Raw genomic sequence first — 7479 nt, 5'->3', positions numbered from 1 at the left:
TAGTAACAGACAGATCAGTGCAAATTACAGGAAGTGGGAGCAGTATTTACCATATGCCTGAGAAAGTCTGGGCTCTGTAGCTGCAAGCTCAGCCAGTCTACCTGCTGAAGATGATCCACACTGTTCCTTGAAGGTAAATCAAGGCTTCCTTCTTATCTGTGACAACAAAGTTGAAGGTAATTGTACTGTGTGTAAATGCCATCGTATCTACTGATGTATGTCCACAGTTCTGCAGTGTTATCCACCTCTCAACACTCCCTTAGCTTCTCAACAACAACAAATAGCAGCTCAGTGCTTAGTGTGACCTGTTTCTTCGTGTGATCCTGCTGCTGTTGCTTTCTTTCCTTTCTGATCATATAACACCTTGCAAACCCTGCACATTAGTAACCCTTTCTCCTTCCACGTGTCACCTAGTAGTTTACTGTGTAAATCAGCACAGTGCAATCCAAACCGCCCACATTATGAAATATTGCTGTCAAATGTCCCTGCAGTGCATCAGATCACTCAGGAGCCCACATGAGGATCCTCAGATCTAGCGGTGGGCCCTTGAGTGATGTGCTGCACTGCAGAGCCATTTGATAGCAATGAATCATCTGTCAACATAACAGCCGGTTTGGGGGAACTGTAATGGGCAGCTATCTCCTTCTGTTCAACTGTATCAGCACATGGCTGGTACAATAGGATAGTGGAGTGGAATGAAGTCCTGTGCTCCCTGTACAGTCACCTGGCACTTCTGTGTAATGTGCAAAGCAGTGATTAGCTCCGCCCCCATTATACAGATTTACCAGAAGAGTCCAGAGCTCTAGATCACAGCAGGAGCCTAAACGGGTAAGCATTTCCAGGGAGAACAGGCTAATATGAGCCATGTTCACCAACCTTTGGCTCTCCAGGCAGAGAAAATAAAACCCTCATCATGTTCTGTGAACAGTTAATTATGGTGGTTGTAGTTTTGCAGTCTGTGGCTTTCTAGGTTACAGAACTGCAACCCTAATCATGTCATGCTGAAAGTTTATGATGAAAGTTGTAGTTTTGCAGCTTGTGGCTTACCAGATGTTGCAAAACCACAACCCCTATAACATCATGACAGTTCGTGATGAAGGTTGTGGTTTTTGCAACCTGTGGCTCTTCTGTGCGTTTATTCTGCCCCTGACTGTGTCTGATTTGGGGGTCATGCTGAAATCAAGCCTTTAGCTACACCCCTGAAGCTAAATATTTGCGGTAATATTTGCACCTTGTATACTGTTGTTGTTGATAATATTAGGCTCAGTATACTGAGTCAGTAAGAGTTTTGTAACATGTCCACACTCCCTGATTGTCTTCTTGCTTTTGCCCTTTGCCCGCAGCCGCTGCTGGAACTTAGCCAGTCTGTGAAATGACAGGCCCAATCACTGGCCAAGACGGGGCAGTGCCACGTCCAGCGATTGGCTGAGCGGCCTATGACTTCACAGACAGTCTCTCAAGTTCCAGGGGCGGCTGTGGACAGCAGGCAGAATTTAGAAGAAAAAACTGGGAATGTTGAGAGGTATGTAAACAGTTTATTATTTTACACTTAAGTCAAGGGCAGGACAATATATATATATATATATATATATATATTTTATATATATATATATATATATATATATGTATATATCCCTTGCTGCATGATATTCAAGCTGTGTAATTCAGCCCTTACTTGAACATCTTATTTTTATTGACATAGACAAGTGATAGCAATCCAGAGGATGAACTGAAGAAAAGATTGAAATCATTCTTGGTAAGATTTGTTGGTTTTTAAGTGATGTCCTACAAAATGCTAAAAATTGCAGTAACTACTACTATTTCAGGAGCAACTGCATGTCACAGATTGGACAGTTATTGGATTTTGTGTGGATAATATTTAGACTGACTGACGGTACACCATTGCCCCTTCACTCTGGTGAACTTATAATTATTAACTAACTTAACTATAAAAATGAGACATGACGCCATTACTACTTCAAGTGCGTGGGGGTAGGCCACAGCTATTTATTTATTTATTTTAAACCAAACAAGGTAAATGTAACCTGGGGGGTAGGACCCTGCTCGAACACCTTCGTGGCGAGGTCACCGGAATGCCTAAGCCACCGCCGACGCGGTGAGCATGTCCTTGTAGATCTGCCGGGTGGCCTCGCCGCTCCTTCTCCTTCCCCCTCAGCAAGGTCCTTCCCCCGCGCCAAGCTGTGACAAATGTAAACAGAAAAAAACGATCAACAACTCAAAACAAACATAGCAGAAAATTAGGGCGGGTGGGTGGGAAAGCTGTTCCTCTCACAGCCGACACGCTGGTGTGGTGACACGTGCTACCAGCCAGCTCCCTTTATCAACTAGTGCCCTCCCCTTCCCTTCTCACATGACTCCCTCGTTCTAGGGACGTGCTGCGCTCCCTGTTCCCCTCAGTCACAAGCAGTGCCTCTTAGTCAGAGCCACTGCTCCAGAATATCCAAGTATCTAGTTTCATACAGGAATACATTATTAAAGGAAAATTAACAGCAGGTTAAAGAATCTAATCCAGTTATATTCCCATAGGGCATGAGAAGAAGGGAGTTTTACTGTCATCCTCGGTGCAGTTTTACTGCAATCCTCCATGTTTTTAAAATGTTTATTAGGTGGTTTGGTGCACTGGGGGCGGGACTACAGCCTAGTTACACCAATCTGCCCATCTGGCACTCTACAGTGACGTCACAACAGAGTGCGGCCTCAATATTCATGAAGAGGGTCGGGCATACAGTGTACACTGATTGATGCACCATGGACTACAGTCCCACCCCCCATTGCATCCAACCACCTAATTAATATATTAATAAAACACAGGATATTTAGGAAATCAGCGCTGAAGATGAAGGTAGGAAAACCCCCTTCTTGCTCAGCCTGTTCTGCCCTATAGGAACATTACAGCAGGTTTGATTCTTATAATCTGCTCTTAGTTTCCCTTTAATCTGCACAGAGTATGAGCAACATGAATGTCCGATTGATAATAGACATAACGTAGCCAGAACATTTTAGGACATTTTAATGAAATCTTATAATAAATTAAGAATCACTATATCATTCTTTTTAAATGTCAGTTATATATAGGGTAAACTATCAATTATAATATGTAAACAAAATCAAAATATAACTATATAATTATAACTATAACAATACATAGTAATGTAATTTCTTTTCTTACCATTTTACAGACTGATATAGATTGTACCGGATACCAAATCGCTGGAATAGACCTTGTAAGTGTTATTGTGTCTTTATCATGATAGAAATTATTTTTCACATAATTAGGCTATGTTCACACTGCGTATGAATCCGTCCGTAGTGTGAACCGCGAATATACGCACGTAGTTTTGAGGTTGATGCGTTCGCTTGAAAGTATACGATATACGCCCGCACAGTGCACACTACGTATGAGCTTACGGCCGGATCGTATACGGTGCCGTGAAAAATGAACAAGACCATTGTTTGAGGACGGAAATGTTGAAACTCACGGCCCTGGATTTCAATGCGGTCCCGTACAAAGTACTTATTTCAACCAAATTGAACTTGATTTTTCGATCCAAAAGGTTCTGTGTGGTTTACGGGGCTGGGCGAAGATTTCCAAGTAAATGACCTGCCTCAGATCGCTTCGAAACAAGCTAGGGAAGCATAACTGTACTACGGGCGTATGTTCGTACGCATCTGGCCGCATGTCGATTTTTCCCACGCCCGTAGTTTCAGCCGCACATGTACGGCGGCGTACGATCTACGGACGGATTCATACGCAGTGTGAACATAGCCTAAATTTGTCTGCTAAACTATTATGGCAATAACCAATATAAATTGCGCTTCAGCAGTAGCACAACCCATTTTGGGATGACAGCAGTAAATAGCTAATCCCCTGCAGATGAGAAGAAGAGATTTTGTCCAACATCTTTTCATATAATATTTGGTTGTGTCAAAGGCTTCAGAGCAGGAGAGGCTCCTTGCAGCGCTCTTCTCTCTGGCTGAAAATCGAGGGTTTGGAGGTAGGGGCTCCTTCTTTATGGTGTCCATACATGTGTAATAACAACCCCTTTAAAGCACATGTTAACTTAAAGTTTACAGGTGCATTAAGCTTACATAAAAGAAATAGTCCAGTATACTAAGGCTAGGTTCACACTATGTTTTTGTAAACAGCAAAATTAAATGTACTGTAATGGAAACAGTGAAATAAAGACAAAACTGCAGTGTAAACCCATTTTAGGGTCCTATCACATGGATTATCTGCTGAATTGTGCCAAATCAGGTAGATATTGCTCCATTTAAGGGATATCGGATAAGCCAAGGAGCAAGCAATTGTTCTCTTGTCAGCTGACCATTGTCTTTCAAAAAGTTTAAAAATCATTGACCTCCAGACGCACATTGCTTAGTGTAATAGGTGATGCGTGGCCATTGAAAGGGGTACTCTGGTATATAGAAAATAATAGAGATGCCTACCTCTCCGTGCTCCACTGGTGTCCTCCTGCCCTGGCTCTGTGTTCCCTGCTGTCTGCAGCCGCTGACAACAATTCATTGACTGAGATGGGACAGTGCCACGGCCAGTGATTGACTGTCACTAGAGAGAGTGAAGGTGTTGTCAGCGGCTACAGACAGCGGGCAGTGCAGAGACAAGGCAGGAGGACACCAGGGGAGAGTTGAGAGGTAGGTAAGTTTCTTTATTATTTTCTATATACGCCAGAACACCCCTTTAAAGCAAGGGTTGCTCGGACATCGCTAACAATGTCCATGCCCCCCCTGCCGTATGATGATCAAGCCGCCTAACAGGCTCTGTCAGTGAGCGCCGATTTAGCAGATCAGCGCTTGCTTACCCAGCTCATCGGCCCGTGTAATACGGCCCTAACTCTACCCACTTGTACAGAAAACTGTCAGTACAACATCATTGTGGCATGCAGCATGTTATAGTTGTCTAAACCAGGGCATGGGGAGACTGCTATCAGGGGAACTGAGGGCACTTGCTATGGTAAGTATATTAGTTTATTATTTGTAAGCCCTTTTAACCCTTGTTGATCCAGAGAAGGGCAAGAATACATATGCAGTGGGCACCAACCAACTCATCCTAGGGGTAAACTCCTTCCTCGCTCCTAGTGTGGCATCATACTAAATCTATGGAACAATGTCCCACCTCCAGAAATCTAATAGCCATAGCTTTGAATATTATAATATTAGATTTTCTGTTAAGAAGGACAGCAAAGGCGTTCACCAACTTGTTGAATGAATTTATCATCACAACAACCTTTGGCAGAAAGTTCCATAGTCTCACTACTCTTACTGTAAAGAATCCCTGTCTGTAATTATGTTCTCTAGATGTAGAGGATACCCCCTTGTCATGGTTACAGGCCTGGTAATAGGATCGCTGTACTATCCATTCATATATTGTACAAAGTAACCAGTTTTCCCAGGACGAGTCTGTTATTCAGACTAAAGTATATATAATATACTATATGAGAGGCCTATGAGTAGGGTAGGGTAGCATCTACATTGAGCAACAAAGAAGAACAGTCTGGTGTCATAGCAAGAAAGCAGCAATACATTGGTAATATGGTAGCACTTTGGAGACTGATGTTGATGGTATTATACGTAGCATGGTTTTTACCCATAGTAAAGCTGAGAGCATCATGGGTCTGAGTTAGGGGATAATACTTATTTTCAGGTATTCTTAGCCACCAAAACATCTTGCCCCTTTGGGATATCTGTGACAATTCAGCATATACTTCCCTCTTATGTTTTCTCCTCAGGACACCGCATCCACTACTTCTAAGACTGTCATCGATGTTTGGAAGTTACTGCAGCCATCTTTGGTAAGTCATTGTGTGAAGCTAATGCATCAATGCACTTGTATGTGTCTGGGTTACTAGTATTACTCACTACTGACTATTAAAGCCTTTTAACAGTTTATACGTCTTTAATAATTTCCATCTTCCATTGATCGGAAATGAATGTTAAAGTGAACCTGCCATCATAAAACCCTTTGACATGTCATAGAGACAGATCAAAAGTTTTAATTGAAGCAGGTCTGAGTGGTTAGACCCGAGCCCATTGTGACAATGTGTGGGGAGAGGATCCCGCTGCAGCATGGTCTGTGTCAGTGAAAAGAGATGGGCTCCAAACGCTTAACCCTTAGCGTGGTCTTCTCCCAAATCGCTCTAACGATTGGTCCAGGTCTGAACACTCGGCCGGGTAGTATCCACAATAAGATGGTGGAAGGGTAATTAGGGTGATTAAAAGATATCAGAGAGGAGGTTGATGTGACCTTTGGTCCATTGGTGTTTGCAGAAAGATAGGACCCAAACTGCCAGCTGGAAAATGTAGATTATTAATAAGTGTCCGAGAGGATGATCCTGTGTGATCAGTATAGGCCGGGATTTATGTACGAGAAATCATGTCCAGCGGTCGGGAGGGTCTGTTTGTCTCTGAACTTTGTACTGAATCTTTTAGCATTCGGATTATTAGATTTGGTAGTTAACCTATTATCTCTTCTATATTATCTCTCCCATATCTCTAGGATCAAGCAGGAGTGCCCAGATCTGTTCTGAATATATTATGTAAAATAGTAAGTTTCCTCGCCACTGTGTTATTTTACATTGTACTATTTTATACACACATCATTTTTCTCACTTTATTAAAATATTTGTGATGCAATGTTTTAGACCTTTACATCATAGTTACTTCCTCCGGGGGTGGGATACACTGGAAAAACTCAAAGTGGAAATCCCATTCATCTCAATGCCTGAATATAGGGAATGACCACATACAAGTGAGGTCCTGAATATGTGTATAGAGCCCAAACACTAAAAAAAGACCTGAATGTAGTCACCTTTGGGTGTTTTCTGTAGTGAATCCTTGTGGAAAGTTGCAGAATAAAAGCCTGACTGTTCCCCCATTGCCAGCTATTAGGGGGGCAGCTCGGAGCGGCTCAATCAACATCACCACAATGTTGCATCAATTCACTGTATTCTTCCTGTCAAACCGCTGAAAGGTGAGAGTTTAGCACAAGTGTATATAAAGTCATGTGACCATATACTTTCTTTGTTTTATAGACCAGCCCAGTGTTAAGGTCAGAGTGTTTGGAAAAATTTGCGGTAAGAATGTACCTCAGTCCTCTGAATGTGACAGCTGAACTAACCGTCATAAAGCATCGATTAAAATACTTCTGCTTATATAAAATGGATGATATTGTACAGAGAAGGATGAACTAGAAATCCTTGGACAAATCCTCCATTGTCCTCTGGTGTTGGGCCTTTCTTCCTATGTTGTTCCATCATTATGTCTATGTTCAGATGTTTTATTATTAAATCAGTGAGTCGCTGTTATCAAAAATAACTTTTGAGGTATCATCAGGTATGTCAAAAGTTATTGATCACAGTGGGTCTCACTGCTGAGACCATCTGCAATCTGGAGATAAAGTGGGAGAGAGAGAGCGGCAGCAGCATGATCCACTCCCCAGCCATA

General features: G+C 42.4%; 1 long non-coding RNA gene across 1 annotated transcript; it reads left to right on the top strand.

Annotated features, from left to right (window-relative positions):
* Positions 1-1700: 1700 nt before the first annotated feature.
* On the top strand, positions 1701-6580 carry LOC138799646 (uncharacterized). The gene is made up of 4 exons (XR_011364290.1): positions 1701-1756; positions 3201-3245; positions 5766-5828; positions 6533-6580. It is a non-coding gene; the product is annotated as an uncharacterized lncRNA (long non-coding RNA).
* The last annotated feature ends 899 nt before the right edge of the window (positions 6581-7479 follow it).

The sequence above is a fragment of the Dendropsophus ebraccatus genome, chromosome 8 (assembly GCF_027789765.1).
Source record: "Dendropsophus ebraccatus isolate aDenEbr1 chromosome 8, aDenEbr1.pat, whole genome shotgun sequence".
Lineage (NCBI taxonomy): Eukaryota > Metazoa > Chordata > Amphibia > Anura > Hylidae > Dendropsophus > Dendropsophus ebraccatus.
This window is presented reverse-complemented; position numbering and strand designations above follow the sequence as displayed.